This window comes from Cryptomeria japonica, unplaced genomic scaffold, assembly GCF_030272615.1.
Source record: "Cryptomeria japonica unplaced genomic scaffold, Sugi_1.0 HiC_scaffold_24, whole genome shotgun sequence".
Classification (NCBI taxonomy): Eukaryota; Viridiplantae; Streptophyta; class Pinopsida; order Cupressales; family Cupressaceae; genus Cryptomeria; species Cryptomeria japonica.
Genome location: NW_026728846.1, coordinates 808,281 through 825,000, shown reverse-complemented (window position 1 = coordinate 825,000; position 16,720 = coordinate 808,281). Strand labels below are relative to the sequence as shown.

The 16,720-nt window shown below is 61.6% G+C and overlaps 2 non-coding genes across 2 annotated transcripts; both read right to left on the bottom strand.

The window, feature by feature from the left end:
• Positions 1 to 4,288: 4,288 nt before the first annotated feature.
• Positions 4,289 to 4,407, bottom strand: LOC131861162 (5S ribosomal RNA). Its single transcript, XR_009360239.1, has one exon. It is a non-coding gene; the product is annotated as a 5S ribosomal RNA (ribosomal RNA).
• Positions 4,408 to 12,224: 7,817 nt separating this feature from the next.
• LOC131861125 (5S ribosomal RNA) lies at positions 12,225 to 12,343 on the bottom strand. Its single transcript, XR_009360203.1, has one exon. It is a non-coding gene; the product is annotated as a 5S ribosomal RNA (ribosomal RNA).
• Between the last annotated feature and the right edge of the window lie 4,377 nt (positions 12,344 to 16,720).

The following is a 16,720-nucleotide window of genomic DNA, read 5'->3' as shown; positions in this document are numbered from 1 at the left end:
CCAAGGTGCGGCGTGCACGAAGTCCGAGCCCGGTTTGCCCCGGGTGCGCACCTCGCGTGCACCTTCGCCGGGGTGAGCACCTTGGTGTGCAGACCTTGGTTGGGTTGCGCGCCCTGGTGCGCACCAAGGAGCGCTCTGAAGTGTGCTCCAAGGTGCGGCGTGCACGAAGTCGGAGCCCGGTTTGCCCCGGGTGTGCACCTCGGGTGCGCACCTCGCGTGCACCTTCGCTGCGGTGGGCACCTTGGCTGGGTTGCGCGCCTTGGTGGGCACCATGCAGTGCACGAAGTCGGAGCCCGGATTGCCCCGGGCGCGCACCTCCGCCAGGGTGGGCACCTTGGTGCGCACAACTTGCCTGGGCTGCGCACCAGGAAGGGCTCAAGATGGCACCCGCGTTCCGTTTTTTTCACTATCTTTCAGAACGGAAATTTTAAAATCTCGTTTTTTTTTGCCTTTTCTGGAAATTAGTGAAGGCAGCGCATCAAAGGTGCGCAACGCTGGTGCGAACCTGGGAGCGCTCCGATGTGTGCTCCAAGGTGCGGCGTGCACGAAGTCGGACCCCGGTTTGCCCCGGGTGCGCACCTCGCGTGCACCTTGGTGCGCACACCTTGGCTGGGTTGCGCGCCCTGGTGGGCACCATGGTGCGCACCAAGGAGCGCTCCGAAGTGTGCTCCAAGGTGCGGCGTGCACGAAGTCGGAGCCCGGTTTGCCCCGGGTGCGCACCTCGCGTGCACCTTCGCCGCGGTGGGCACCATGGCGTGCACGAAGTCGGAGCCCGGTTTGCCCCGGGTGCGCACCTCGCGTGCACCTTCGCCGGGGTGGGCACCTTGGTGTGCAGACCTTGGCTGGGTTGCGCGCCCTGGTGGGCACCATGGTGCGCACCAAGGAGCGCTCCGAAGTGTGCTCCAAGGTGCGGCCTGCACGAAGTCGGAGCCCGGTTTGCCCCGGGTGTGCACCTCGGGTGGGCACCTTGGTGCGCATGCCTTGCCTGGGCTGCGCACCAGGGCGGGCTCAAGATGGCACCCGCGTTCCTTTTTTTTCACTATCTTTCAAAACGGAAATTTTAAAATCTCATTTTTTTTTGCCTTTTTCTGGAAATTAGTGAAGGCAGCGCATCAAAGGTGCGCACCTCGCTGCCCACCACGGTGCGCAACGCCGGTGGGCACCCGGGAGTGCTTCGAAGTGTGCTCCAAGGTGCTGCGTGCACGTTGTCGGAGCCCGGTTTGCCCCGGGTGCGCACCTCGCGTGCACCTTCGTCGGGGTGGGCACCTTGGCTGGGTTTGCCCCGGCTGCGCTCCGAAGCGGGGTTATTGGAGCGCCGCCTCTTTTTTTGTCGGAGCGTTTGGTGGGGTTTCTCGCATTGGCTCTTCCGAGGCCCGGTTGCCACCCTGGCGCGCACGAAGTCGGAAGTAGGGTTAATTGCCCGGGTGCGCACCTTTGCCAGGGTGGGCACCTTACCTGGGCTGCGCACCAGGGCGGGCTCAAGATGGCACGCGCGTTCCGTTTTTTTCACTATCTTTCAAAACGGAAATTTTAAAATCTCCTTTTTTTTTTGCCTTTTCTGGAAATTAGTGAAGGCAGCGCATCAAAGGTGCGCACCTCGCTGCCCACCTTGGTGTGCTCTGAGGTGCGCACCCGGGAGCGCTACGAAGTGTGCTCCAAGGTGCGGCGTGCACGTTGTCGGAGCCCGGTTTGCCCCGGGTGCGCACCTCGCCTGCACCTTGGCCGGGGTGGGCACCTTGGCTGGGTTTGCCCAGGGTGCGCTCCGAAGCGGGGTTACTGGAGCGCCCCCTCTTTTTTTGTCAGAGCGTTTGGTGGGGTTTCTCGCATTGGCTCTTCCCAGGCCCGGTTGTTGGGTGCGCTCCCACCCTGGCGCGCGCGAAGTTGGAAGTTGGGTTAATTGCCCGGGCGCGCACCTTCGCCAGGGTGGGCACCTTGGTGCGCACACCTTGGCTGGGCTGCGCACCAGGGCGGGCTCAAGATGGCACCAGCATTCCCTTTTTCTCACTATCTTTCAAAACGGAAATTTTAAAATCTCGTTTTTTTTTTGCCTTTTATGGAAATTAGTGAAGGCATCGCATCAAAGGTGCGCACCTCGCTGCCCACCTTGGTGTGCTCCGAGGTGCCCACCACGGTGCGCAACGCCGGTGCGAACCCGGGAGCGCCCCGATGTGTGCTCCAAGGTGCGGCGTGCACGAAGTCGGACCCCGGTTTGCCCCGGGTGCGCACCTCGCGTGCACCTTGGTGCGCACACCTTGGCTGGGTTGCGCGGCCTGGTGGGCACCATGGTGCGCACCAAGGAGCGCTCCGAAGTGTGCTCCAAGGTGCGGCGTGCACGAAGTCGGAGCCCGGTTTGCCCCGGGTACGCACCTCGCGTGCACCTTCGCCGGGGTGGGCACCTCGGCTGGGTTGCGCGCCCTGGTGCGCACCAAGGAGCGCTCCGAAGTGTGCTCCAAGGTGCGGCGTGCACGAAGTCGGAGCCCGGTTTGCCCCGGGTGCGCACCTTCGCCGCGGTGCGCACCATGGCGTGCACGAAGTCGGAGCCCGGTTTGCCCCGGGTGCGCACCTCGCGTGCACCTTCGGCGGGGTTGCGCGCCCTGGTGGGCACCATGGTGCGCACCAAGGAGCGCTCCGAAGTGTGCTCCAAGGTGCGGCGTGCACGAAGTCGGAGCCCGGTTTGCCCCGGGTGCGCACCTCGCGTGCACCTTCGGCGGGGTTGCGCGCCCTGGTGGGCACCATGGTGCGCACCAAGGAGCGCTCCGAAGTGTGCTCCAAGGTGCGGCGTGCACGAAGTCGGAGCCCGGTTTGCCCCGGGTGCGCACCTCGCGTGCACCTTCGCCGCGGTGGGCACCATGGCGTGCACGAAGTCGGAGCCCGGTTTGCCCCGGGTGCGCACCTCGCGTGCACCTTCGCCGGGGTGGGCACCTCGGCTGGGTTGCGCGCCCTGGTGCGCACCAAGGAGCGCTCCGAAGTGTGCTCCAAGGTGCGGCGTGCACGAAGTCGGAGCCCGGTTTGCCCCGGGTGCGCACCTCGCGTGCACCTTCGCCAGGGTGGGCACCTCGGTGCGCACACCTTCTCAATGTTTTCTTGCCTTTTCTGGAAATTGGTGAAGGCAGCGCATCAAAGGTGCGCACCTCGGTGTGCTCCGAGGTGCGAACCCGAGAGCGCTCCGAGGTGCCCACGAAGTCGAAAGTCGGGTTAATTGCATTGTTTTCCCCGGGTGCGCTCCGAGGTGCGCAACATCGGCGCGCACCAAGGAGGGCTCCGAAGTGTGCTCCAAGGTGCGCACGATGGCGTGCACCTCTGGTGCGCACGATTCGGAGCTCGGTTTGACCGGGGTGCGCACACCTTGGCTGGGTTGCGCACCTTTTGTGCGCTCCAAGGTGCGCACGAAGTCGGAGCTCGGTTTGCCCCGGGTGCGCACCTTCGCCAGGGTGCGCACCTTGATGCGCACGCCTTGGCTGGGCTGCGCACCTTGGTGGGCGCCATGGTGCGCACCTTTCGTGCGCTCCAAGGTGCGCACGAAGTCGGAGCTCGGTTTGCCCCGGGTGCGCACCTTGGTGGGCGCCATGGTGCACTCCGAGGTGCCCAAGATTGGTGCGCACCAAGGAGCGCTCCGAAGTGCGCTCCAAGGTGCGCGCGAAGTCGAAAGTTGGGTTAATTGTCCGGTTTGCCTCGGGTGCGCACCTTGCGTGCACCTTCGCCAGGGTGGGCGCCTTGGTGCGCACACCTTGGCTGGGCTGCGCACACCTTGGCACCCGCGTTTCCTTCATTTTAAATTTTTTTTTTTTACAATCTCTCAAGTGGGAAATTCTATAATCTCAACTTTTTTTGCCTTTTCAGGAAACTTTTGAATGGAGCGCATCATTGGTGCGCTCCGAAGTGTGCTCCAAAGCTCTCTCCAGCTGCGTGCACCTGCCCCGGCCGCGCACCCGGCCCCGCCCAGCTTCGCTCACCTGTCCCGGGCGTCTGGTGCGGAACCTTAGAGTAAGAAACATCACCGTGCACCTTGGCCAACGTGCGCGACTCGACCGAGCGCGCACTGGCCGAGGTGCACACCGATTTCACCTGGGTGCGCGCGCAGCACCTCGGGCGCACCGGGGTGCGCGCACAACGCCCGGGTTGCACCGTGGCCTGTGTGCTCGGGGCGCCTCGGGTGCGCGCTCGGTGTCGCCCCCGCGCGCGCGGTAGTGCGGGCAGCGCACCCCGGCCCGGCCCGGCCCCGACGAGAACGCAAACGGGCAAAAGGTTTATTCAAATAGCATTGCGATGCCCGGCGAAAAACTAAAAAAGGGTGCAACACCGGGACTTCCCGGGAGGTCACCCATCCCAGTACTACTCCGGCCCAAGCGCGCTTAACTGCGGAGTTCTGATGGGATCCGGTGCACTAACGCTGGTATGATCGCACCCGTTATGAGCTTGTCGCAGTGTGTACTTAGCAAACCGCGACCCACGTGCGAATCCACCCCGGCCACCCACCCCCGTCGAGGTGCACACCCTCCCTCGCGAAGTGCGCCCCGTTCGCCAAGTGTGAGCCCTGCCCGGGTGCGCGCACCTTGCTAGGGCGTCGGGTGTGCACCCGGCCCGGCCTACGTGCGTGCACCTGTAGGGGGCGTCGTGTGCGTGCAGTGTCCCGTCTGCAACGCGGTGCCCACACACCACCTCGGGCGCAACGACCTGCGCTCACATGTGGGCCGAGTGCACCTTGGTGCATGTTCGGGGCGCCTCGGGTGCACGCTCGATCTTGCCCCGGTGCACCAAGGCGCTCGGTTTGCCCCGGGTGCGCACTTGGTGCAAGGTGGGCACCCAAAATAGGGATCAAGCACCAAAACACAAGTTTCGGGATGCAAAATGGGACCCAAGGACCACAAATGCATTCCAAGACCCATGATGGGTCCACGAGAACAAAAATGTGTTCCGAGACTTAATAAACAAATATTGGGTTTTAGGAGAAGAAACATGCTCTGATGCCCAAAACGAGAATCGACCCCGAAAAGGCCACAGGCCAAAAGTGGGATGCGAGACAAAAAAAAATGGGACCCGAGGACCAAAATTGGGTTCCCAGGTCGAAGACAGGGCAACCGGACAAGAAACGACCTCTAAGGCTCGAAATGAGTCCCGACGACTAAAACTTGACAAGAAGCACCCATCAGGCACCCAACTCGACACCCATGGGATGCCGACCCACCCGGGCTTCCACCTAGCACACCTTGGCACCCACCCACCCTCGCACCCAACCTCGCACCCAACTTAGCACCTTTGAACCCACATTGGCACTCACCCTGACCCTGGCACCTTGGAACCCACATTGGCACTCACCTTGACCCTGGCACCCACCTTTGCACTCACCTTGGGACCCACCCTGGCTCCCACCTCGGCACCCACCCAGACACCCACCTTGGTTCCTTGGCACCCACCTTGGATCCTTGGCACCCACCCCGACACCCACCTTGGCACGCAACTTGGCTACTTGCCACCCACCTTGGCTCCTTGACGCCCACCCCGACAACCACCCCGTGACCTACCCTGGCTAGGGTTGGTGCACACCCACCCTGGTGCCCACCTTGGCACCCACCCTATGACCCACCTTGGCACGCACCTTAGTACCCACCCCGTTACCCACCCTAGGACCCACCCCGTGACCCACCTTGGCCAGGGTGGGTGCCTTGGTGCGCACAACTTGCCTGGGCTGCACACCAGGGCGGGCTCAAGATGGCACCCGCGTTCCGTTTTTTTCACTATCTTTCAAAACGGAAATTTTAAAATCTCATTTTTTTCTTTTTTTTGCCTTTTCTGGAAATTAGTGAAGGCAGCGCATCAAAGGTGCGCAATGCTGGTGCGAACCCGGGAGCGCTCCGATGTGTGCTCCAAGGTGCGGCGTGCACGAAGTCCGAGCCCGGTTTGCCCCGGGTGCGCACCTCGCGTGCACCTTCGCCGGGGTGAGCACCTTGGCTGGGTTGCGCGCCCTGGTGCGTACCAAGGAGCGCTCTGAAGTGTGCTCCAAGGTGCGGCGTGCACGAAGTCGGAGCCCGGTTTGCCCCGGGTGTGCACCTCGGGTGCGCACCTCGCGTGCACCTTCGCTGCGGTGGGCACCTTGGCTGGGTTGCGCGCCTTGGTGGGCACCATGCAGTGCACGAAGTCGGAGCCCGGTTTGCCCCGGGCGCGCACCTCCGCCAGGGTGGGCACCTTGGTGCGCACAACTTGCCTGGGCTGCGCATCAGGAAGGGCTCAAGATGGCACCCGCGTTCCGTTTTTTTCACTATCTTTCAGAACGGAAATTTTAAAATATCGTTTTTTTTTGCCTTTTCTGGAAATTAGTGAAGGCAGCGCATCAAAGGTGCGCAACGCTGGTGCGAACCTGGGAGCGCTCCGATGTGTGCTCCAAGGTGCGGCGTGCACGAAGTCGGAGCCCGGTTTGCCTCGGGTGCGCCCTGGTGGGCACCATGGTGCGCACCAAGGAGCGCTCCGAAGTGTGCTCCAAGGTGCGGCCTGCACGAAGTCGGAGCCCGGTTTGCCCCGGGTGTGCACCTCGGGTGGGCACCTTGGTGCGCATGCCTTGCCTGGGCTGCGCACCAGGGCGGGCTCAAGATGGCACCCGCGTTCCTTTTTTTTCACTATCTTTCAAAACGGAAATTTTAAAATCTCATTTTTTTTTGCCTTTTTCTGGAAATTAGTGAAGGCAGCGCATCAAAGGTGCGCACCTCGCTGCCCACCACGGTGCGCAACGCCGGTGGGCACCCGGGAGTGCTTCGAAGTGTGCTCCAAGGTGCTGCGTGCACGTTGTCGGAGCCCGGTTTGCCCCGGGTGCGCACCTCGCGTGCACCTTCGTCGGGGTGGGCACCTTGGCTTGGTTTGCCCCGGCTGCGCTCCGAAGCGGGGTTATTGGAGCGCCGCCTCTTTTTTTGTCGGAGCGTTTGGTGGGGTTTCTCGCATTGGCTCTTCCGAGGCCCGGTTGCCACCCTGGCGCGCACGAAGTCGGAAGTAGGGTTAATTGCCCGGGTGCGCACCTTTGCCAGGGTGGCACCTTACCTGGGCTGCGCACCAGGGCGGGCTCAAGATGGCACGCGCGTTCCGTTTTTTTCACTATCTTTCAAAACGGAAATTTTAAAATCTCCTTTTTTTTTTGCCTTTTCTGGAAATTAGTGAAGGCAGCGCATCAAAGGTGCGCACCTCGCTGCCCACCTTGGTGTGCTCTGAGGTGCGCACCCGGGAGCGCTACGAAGTGTGCTCCAAGGTGCGGCGTGCACGTTGTCGGAGCCCGATTTGCCCCGGGTGCGCACCTCGCCTGCACCTTGGCCGGGGTGGGCACCTTGGCTGGGTTTGCCCAGGGTGCGCTCCGAAGCGGGGTTACTGGAGCGCCCCCTCTTTTTTTGTCAGAGAGTTTGGTGGGGTTTCTCGCATTGGCTCTTCCCAGGCCCGGTTGTTGGGTGCGCTCCCACCCTGGCGCGCGCGAAGTTGGAAGTTGGGTTAATTGCCCGGGCGCGCACCTTCGCCAGGGTGGGCACCTTGGTGCGCAAACCTTGGCTGGGCTGCGCACCAGGGCGGGCTCAAGATGGCACCAGCATTCCCTTTTTCTCACTATCTTTCAAAACGGAAATTTTAAAATCTCGTTTTTTTTTTGCCTTTTATGGAAATTAGTGAAGGCATCGCATCAAAGGTGCGCACCTCGCTGCCCACCTTGGTGTGCTCCGAGGTGCCCACCACGGTGCGCAACGCCGGTGCGAACCCGGGAGCGCCCCGATGTGTGCTCCAAGGTGCGGCGTGCACGAAGTCGGACCCCGGTTTGCCCCGGGTGCGCACCTCGCGTGCACCTTGGTGCGCACACCTTGGCTGGGTTGCGCGGCCTGGTGGGCACCATGGTGCGCACCAAGGAGCGCTCCGAAGTGTGCTCCAAGGTGCGGCGTGCACGAAGTCGGAGCCCGGTTTGCCCCGGGTGCGCACCTTCGCCGCGGTGGGCACCATGGCGTGCACGAAGTCGGAGCCCGGTTTGCCCCGGGTGCGCACCTCGCGTGCACCTTCGCCGGGGTGGGCACCTCGGCTGGGTTGCGCGCCCTGGTGCGCACCAAGGAGCGCTCTGAAGTGTGCTCCAAGGTGCGGCGTGCACGAAGTCGGAGCCCGGTTTGCCCCGGGTGTGCACCTCGGGTGCGCACCTCGCGTGCACCTTCGCTGCGGTGGGCACCTTGGCTGGGTTGCGCGCCTTGGTGGGCACCATGCAGTGCACGAAGTCGGAGCCCGGATTGCCCCGGGCGCGCACCTCCGCCAGGGTGGGCACCTTGGTGCGCACAACTTGCCTGGGCTGCGCACCAGGAAGGGCTCAAGATGGCACCCGCGTTCCGTTTTTTTCACTATCTTTCAGAACGGAAATTTTAAAATCTCGTTTTTTTTTGCCTTTTCTGGAAATTAGTGAAGGCAGCGCATCAAAGGTGCGCAACGCTGGTGCGAACCTGGGAGCGCTCCGATGTGTGCTCCAAGGTGCGGCGTGCACGAAGTCGGACCCCGGTTTGCCCCGGGTGCGCACCTCGCGTGCACCTTGGTGCGCACACCTTGGCTGGGTTGCGCGCCCTGGTGGGCACCATGGTGCGCACCAAGGAGCGCTCCGAAGTGTGCTCCAAGGTGCGGCGTGCACGAAGTCGGAGCCCGGTTTGCCCCGGGTGCGCACCTCGCGTGCACCTTCGCCGCGGTGGGCACCATGGCGTGCACGAAGTCGGAGCCCGGTTTGCCCCGGGTGCGCACCTCGCGTGCACCTTCGCCGGGGTGGGCACCTTGGTGTGCAGACCTTGGCTGGGTTGCGCGCCCTGGTGGGCACCATGGTGCGCACCAAGGAGCGCTCCGAAGTGTGCTCCAAGGTGCGGCCTGCACGAAGTCGGAGCCCGGTTTGCCCCGGGTGTGCACCTCGGGTGGGCACCTTGGTGCGCATGCCTTGCCTGGGCTGCGCACCAGGGCGGGCTCAAGATGGCACCCGCGTTCCTTTTTTTTCACTATCTTTCAAAACGGAAATTTTAAAATCTCATTTTTTTTTGCCTTTTTCTGGAAATTAGTGAAGGCAGCGCATCAAAGGTGCGCACCTCGCTGCCCACCACGGTGCGCAACGCCGGTGGGCACCCGGGAGTGCTTCGAAGTGTGCTCCAAGGTGCTGCGTGCACGTTGTCGGAGCCCGGTTTGCCCCGGGTGCGCACCTCGCGTGCACCTTCGTCGGGGTGGGCACCTTGGCTGGGTTTGCCCCGGCTGCGCTCCGAAGCGGGGTTATTGGAGCGCCGCCTCTTTTTTTGTCGGAGCGTTTGGTGGGGTTTCTCGCATTGGCTCTTCCGAGGCCCGGTTGCCACCCTGGCGCGCACGAAGTCGGAAGTAGGGTTAATTGCCCGGGTGCGCACCTTTGCCAGGGTGGGCACCTTACCTGGGCTGCGCACCAGGGCGGGCTCAAGATGGCACGCGCGTTCCGTTTTTTTCACTATCTTTCAAAACGGAAATTTTAAAATCTCCTTTTTTTTTTGCCTTTTCTGGAAATTAGTGAAGGCAGCGCATCAAAGGTGCGCACCTCGCTGCCCACCTTGGTGTGCTCTGAGGTGCGCACCCGGGAGCGCTACGAAGTGTGCTCCAAGGTGCGGCGTGCACGTTGTCGGAGCCCGGTTTGCCCCGGGTGCGCACCTCGCCTGCACCTTGGCCGGGGTGGGCACCTTGGCTGGGTTTGCCCAGGGTGCGCTCCGAAGCGGGGTTACTGGAGCGCCCCCTCTTTTTTTGTCAGAGCGTTTGGTGGGGTTTCTCGCATTGGCTCTTCCCAGGCCCGGTTGTTGGGTGCGCTCCCACCCTGGCGCGCGCGAAGTTGGAAGTTGGATTAATTGCCCGGGCGCGCACCTTCGCCAGGGTGGGCACCTTGGTGCGCACACCTTGGCTGGGCTGCGCACCAGGGTGGGCTCAAGATGGCACCAGCATTCCCTTTTTCTCACTATCTTTCAAAATGGAAATTTTAAAATCTCATTTTTTTTTTGCCTTTTATGGAAATTAGTGAAGGCATCGCATCAAAGGTGCGCACCTCGCTGCCCACCTTGGTGTGCTCCGAGGTGCCCACCACGGTGCGCAACGCCGGTGCGAACCCGGGAGCGCCCCGATGTGTGCTCCAAGGTGCGGCGTGCACGAAGTCGGACCCCGGTTTGCCCCGGGTGCGCACCTCGCGTGCACCTTGGTGCGCACACCTTGGCTGGGTTGCGCGGCCTGGTGGGCACCATGGTGCGCACCAAGGAGCGCTCCGAAGTGTGCTCCAAGGTGCGGCGTGCACGAAGTCGGAGCCCGGTTTGCCCCGGGTACGCACCTCGCGTGCACCTTCGCCGGGGTGGGCACCTCGGCTGGGTTGCGCGCCCTGGTGCGCACCAAGGAGCGCTCCGAAGTGTGCTCCAAGGTGCGGCGTGCACGAAGTCGGAGCCCGGTTTGCCCCGGGTGCGCACCTTCGCCGCGGTGCGCACCATGGCGTGCACGAAGTCGGAGCCCGGTTTGCCCCGGGTGCGCACCTCGCGTGCACCTTCGGCGGGGTTGCGCGCCCTGGTGGGCACCATGGTGCGCACCAAGGAGCGCTCCGAAGTGTGCTCCAAGGTGCGGCGTGCACGAAGTCGGAGCCCGGTTTGCCCCGGGTGCGCACCTCGCGTGCACCTTCGGCGGGGTTGCGCGCCCTGGTGGGCACCATGGTGCGCACCAAGGAGCGCTCCGAAGTGTGCTCCAAGGTGCGGCGTGCACGAAGTCGGAGCCCGGTTTGCCCCGGGTGCGCACCTCGCGTGCACCTTCGCCGCGGTGGGCACCATGGCGTGCACGAAGTCGGAGCCCGGTTTGCCCCGGGTGCGCACCTCGCGTGCACCTTCGCCGGGGTGGGCACCTCGGCTGGGTTGCGCGCCCTGGTGCGCACCAAGGAGCGCTCCGAAGTGTGCTCCAAGGTGCGGCGTGCACGAAGTCGGAGCCCGGTTTGCCCCGGGTGCGCACCTCGCGTGCACCTTCGCCAGGGTGGGCACCTCGGTGCGCACACCTTCTCAATGTTTTCTTGCCTTTTCTGGAAATTGGTGAAGGCAGCGCATCAAAGGTGCGCACCTCGGTGTGCTCCGAGGTGCGAACCCGAGAGCGCTCCGAGGTGCCCACGAAGTCGAAAGTCGGGTTAATTGCATTGTTTTCCCCGGGTGCGCTCCGAGGTGCGCAACATCGGCGCGCACCAAGGAGGGCTCCGAAGTGTGCTCCAAGGTGCGCACGATGGCGTGCACCTCTGGTGCGCACGATTCGGAGCTCGGTTTGACCGGGGTGCGCACACCTTGGCTGGGTTGCGCACCTTTTGTGCGCTCCAAGGTGCGCACGAAGTCGGAGCTCGGTTTGCCCCGGGTGCGCACCTTCGCCAGGGTGCGCACCTTGATGCGCACGCCTTGGCTGGGCTGCGCACCTTGGTGGGCGCCATGGTGCGCACCTTTCGTGCGCTCCAAGGTGCGCACGAAGTCGGAGCTCGGTTTGCCCCGGGTGCGCACCTTGGTGGGCGCCATGGTGCACTCCGAGGTGCCCAAGATTGGTGCGCACCAAGGAGCGCTCCGAAGTGCGCTCCAAGGTGCGCGCGAAGTCGAAAGTTGGGTTAATTGTCCGGTTTGCCTCGGGTGCGCACCTTGCGTGCACCTTCGCCAGGGTGGGCGCCTTGGTGCGCACACCTTGGCTGGGCTGCGCACACCTTGGCACCCGCGTTTCCTTCATTTTAAATTTTTTTTTTTACAATCTCTCAAGTGGGAAATTCTATAATCTCAACTTTTTTTGCCTTTTCAGGAAACTTTTGAATGGAGCGCATCATTGGTGCGCTCCGAAGTGTGCTCCAAAGCTCTCTCCAGCTGCGTGCACCTGCCCCGGCCGCGCACCCGGCCCCGCCCAGCTTCGCTCACCTGTCCCGGGCGTCTGGTGCGGAACCTTAGAGTAAGAAACATCACCGTGCACCTTGGCCAACGTGCGCGACTCGACCGAGCGCGCACTGGCCGAGGTGCACACCGATTTCACCTGGGTGCGCGCGCAGCACCTCGGGCGCACCGGGGTGCGCGCACAACGCCCGGGTTGCACCGTGGCCTGTGTGCTCGGGGTGCCTCGGGTGCGCGCTCGGTGTCGCCCCCCGCGCGCGCGGTAGTGCGGGCAGCGCACCCCGGCCCGGCCCGGCCCCGACGAGAACGCAAACGGGCAAAAGGTTTATTCAAATAGCATTGCGACGCCCGGCGAAAAACTAAAAAAGGGTGCAACACCGGGACTTCCCGGGAGGTCACCCATCCCAGTACTACTCCGGCCCAAGCGCGCTTAACTGCGGAGTTCTGATGGGATCCGGTGCACTAATGCTGGTATGATCGCACCCGTTATGAGCTTGTCGCAGTGTGTACTTAGCAAACCGCGACCCACGTGCGAATCCACCCCGGCCACCCACCCCCGTCGAGGTGCACACCCTCCCTCGCGAAGTGCGCCCCGTTCGCCAAGTGTGAGCCCTGCCCGGGTGCGCGCACCTTGCTAGGGCGTCGGGTGTGCACCCGGCCCGGCCTACGTGCGTGCACCTGGAGGGGGCGTCGTGTGCGTGCAGTGTCCCGTCTGCAACGCGGTGCCCACACACCACCTCGGGCGCAACGACCTGCGCTCACATGTGGGCCGAGTGCACCTTGGTGCATGTTCGGGGCGCCTCGGGTGCACGCTCGATCTTGCCCCGGTGCACCAAGGCGCTCGGTTTGCCCCGGGTGCGCACTTGGTGCAAGGTGGGCACCCAAAATAGGGATCAAGCACCAAAACACAAGTTTCGGGATGCAAAATGGGACCCAAGGACCACAAATGCGTTCCAAGACCCATGATGGGTCCACGAGAACAAAAATGTGTTCCGAGACTTAATAAACAAATATTGGGTTTTAGGAGAAGAAACATGCTCTGATGCCCAAAACGAGAATCGACCCCGAAAAGGCCACAGGCCAAAAGTGGGATGCGAGACAAAAAAAAATGGGACCCGAGGACCAAAATTGGGTTCCCAGGTCGAAGACAGGGCAACCGGACAAGAAACGACCTCTAAGGCTCGAAATGAGTCCCGACGACTAAAACTTGACAAGAAGCACCCATCAGGCACCCAACTCGACACCCATGGGATGCCGACCCACCCGGGCTTCCACCTAGCACACCTTGGCACCCACCCACCCTCGCACCCAACCTCGCACCCAACTTAGCACCTTTGAACCCACATTGGCACTCACCCTGACCCTGGCACCTTGGAACCCACATTGGCACTCACCTTGACCCTGGCACCCACCTTTGCACTCACCTTGGGACCCACCCTGGCTCCCACCTCGGCACCCACCCAGACACCCACCTTGGTTCCTTGGCACCCACCTTGGATCCTTGGCACCCACCCCGACACCCACCTTGGCACGCAACTTGGCTACTTGCCACCCACCTTGGCTCCTTGACGCCCACCCCGACAACCACCCCGTGACCTACCCTGGCTAGGGTTGGTGCACACCCACCCTGGTGCCCACCTTGGCACCCACCCTATGACCCACCTTGGCACGCACCTTAGTACCCACCCCGTTACCCACCCTAGGACCCACCCCGTGACCCACCTTGGCCAGGGTGGGTGCACCCACCCTGGTGCCCACCTTGGCACCCACCCATCCTAGCACCCAGCCTGTGACCGGGCTTGGAACCCAACCTTGCACCCGCACCCGTCTTGGCCAGTGTGGGTGCGCACCCATCCTGGCACCCACGTTGTGACACACCCTTTAACCCACGCACCCTAGCACCCACGTTGGCACCCACCTTGGAACCCAACCTAGCAACTTGGCACCCACCCCGTGACCCACCTTGGCATCCACCATAGCAGTCGCCGACTTGGCACCCACCTCGGCACCCACCTTGACACTTGTGGACCCACCTTGCCACTCACCCTAGCATCGACCCATCCTAGCACCCACCCTGGCACCTTTGCACCCTAGCACTCACCCATCCTAGCACCTAACCTGTGACCCACCTTGACACTCACCCTCGCACCCACCTTGGAACCCAACCTAGCACCCACCCACCCTGACACCAACCCTAGCACCTACCCACCCTTGCACCCACCCTGTGACCCATCTTGGCACCCACCCATCCTACCACTCAACCTATCACCCACCTTCTCACCCACCTTGGCATCCACCTTAGCACCCACCCACACTGGCACCTTGGCACCCACCTCGGGCAAGGTGGGTGCACACCCACCCTGGCACCCAATTTAGAACCCACCGAGCATGTTACCCACCTTGGCACCCACATTGCAGCCCACCCTAGTACCCACCCTATGACCCACATTGGCATCCACACCCTAGCACCCAGGCACCTCGACACCCGCCTTGACACCCACCCTAGCACTGAACCTGTGACCCACCTTGGAACTCACCCTAGAACCCACCCACCCTGTGAACCACCTTGGCATCCACCTTAGCACCCACCCACCTTGGCACCCACTCTAGCACTCACCCATCCTAACACCCAACTTGTTACCCACCTTGGCACCCGCCCTCGCGTCCACCTTGAAACCCACCCTAGCACCCACCCACGCAGGAGCCCACCTTGGCACCCAACCTAACACCCACGCATCCTGGCACCCAACTTGTGACCCACCTTGGAACCCACCCTAGTACCCACCTTTGAACCCACTATATCACCAACCCACCTTGGCACCCACCCTATGACCCTCTTTGGAATCCACCCTAGCACGCACCCACCCTGGCACCCACCATGGAGCGCACCCTAGCACCCACCCACCTCGGCACGCACCTCAACACCCACCTTGGTGTGCGCACTGCGCCAACCTCTCAAAGACCCTATGTGGTGCGCTCCAAAGTGTACACCTTTGGTGCGCTCCAAGGTGCGCACCTTTGGTGCACACCGAGGTGCACACCAAAGTGTGCACCGAGGTGAGCACCAAAGTGCACTCCAGGGTGCACACCAAGGCGTGCACCTTTGGTGCGGTCAATGCAAACGAATTCGGAAGTTGGGGTCGATGTCCTAATCGCTGCTGCAGACTACACGTATGAGAATCGGACAAATAGCTTTATATAGGGGAGGTGTTGCGTTTGATGGGTCGACTCCCCTGGTTGTGTGCACTGCACCAACTTCAAAGACCCTGTCTTGTTTAAGAAGTCAAAAGTTGGGGTGGATGTCCTAATCATTGCTGCAGTCTACGCATGTATGAGAATCAGACAAATAGCTTATATAGGGGAGGTGTTGCATTCGGTGGGTTGACTCCCCTGGTTGTGCGCACTGCGCCAACCTCAAAGACCCCGCATAGCAGAAGAAGTCGGAAGTCGGATTTTGGTGAGCACCAAGGCGTGCACCTTTGGTGCGGTCAACGCAGACGAATTCAGAAGTTGGGGTGGATGTCCTAATCGTTGTTGCAGGCTACACATGTATGAGAATCAGACAAATAGCTTATATAGGGGAGGTGTTGGGTTTGATGGGTCAACTCCCTTGGTTGTGCGCATTACGCCAACCTCAAAGACCTTGTTTTCGTTAAGAAGTCAAAAGTTGGGGTCAATGTCCTAATGGCTCCTGCAGGCTACACATGTATGAGAATCGGACAAATAGCTTATATAGGGGAGGTGTTGGGTTTGATGGGTCGACTCCCCTGGTTGTGCGCATTACGTCAACCTCAAAGACCTTGTTTTCGTTAAGAAGTCAAAAGTTGGGGTCGATGTCCTAATTGCTCCTGTAGACTACACATGTATGAGAATCAGACAAATAGCTTATATAGGGGAGGTGTTGGGTTTGATGGGTTGACTCCCCTAGTTGTTCGCATTACACCAACCTCAAAGACCTTGTTTTCGTTTAGAAGCCGAAAGTTGGGGTCGATGTCCTAATTGCTCCTGCAGGCTACGCATGTATGAGAATCAGACAAATAGCTTATATAGGGGAGGTGTTGGGTTTGATGGGTCGACTCCCCTGGTTGTGCGCATTGCGCCAACCTCAAAGACCCTGCATTGCGGATGAAGTCGAAAGTCAGAGTTTGGTGTGCTACAAGGTGTGGTCGAAGGTGCTCACCTAGGTGTGCACCTTTGGAGCACAGGAAAAGTGCCCTCCAAAAGTGCGCACCTTTGGAGTGCACAAAAGTGCCCTCCAAAAGTGCGCACCTTTGGAGCGCAGAAAAGTGCCCTCCAAAAAGTGCCCTCCAAAAGTGCGCACCTTTGGAGCGCAGAAAAGTGCCCTCCAAAAAGTGCCCTCCAAAAGTGCGCACCTTTGGAGCGCAGAAAAGTGCCCTCCAAAAAGTGCCCTCCAAAAGTGCGCACCTTTGGAGCGCAGAAAAGTGCCCTCCAAAAAGTGCCCTCCAAAAGTGCGCACCTTTGGAGCGCAGAAAAGTGCCCTCCAAAAAGTGCCCTCCAAAAGTGCGCACCTTTGGAGCGCAGAAAAGTGCCCTCCAAAAAGTGCCCTCCAAAAGTGCGCACCTTTGGAGCGCAGAAAAGTGCCCTCCAAAAAGTGCCCTCCAAAAGTGCGCACCTTTGGAGCGCAGAAAAGTGCCCTCCAAAAAGTGCCCTCCAAAAGTGCGCACCTTTGGAGCGCAGAAAAGTGCCCTCCAAAAGTGCGCACTTTTGGTGCGCACCAAGGCGCTGGTTCGGTCGTTGCAGGCGAGTTCGGAAGTTGGGGTCGATGTCCTGAGCGGAGGTGCAAACTACACAGGTGTCGGAATCGGACAAATAGCTTATATAGGGGAGGTGTATGCTTCGAT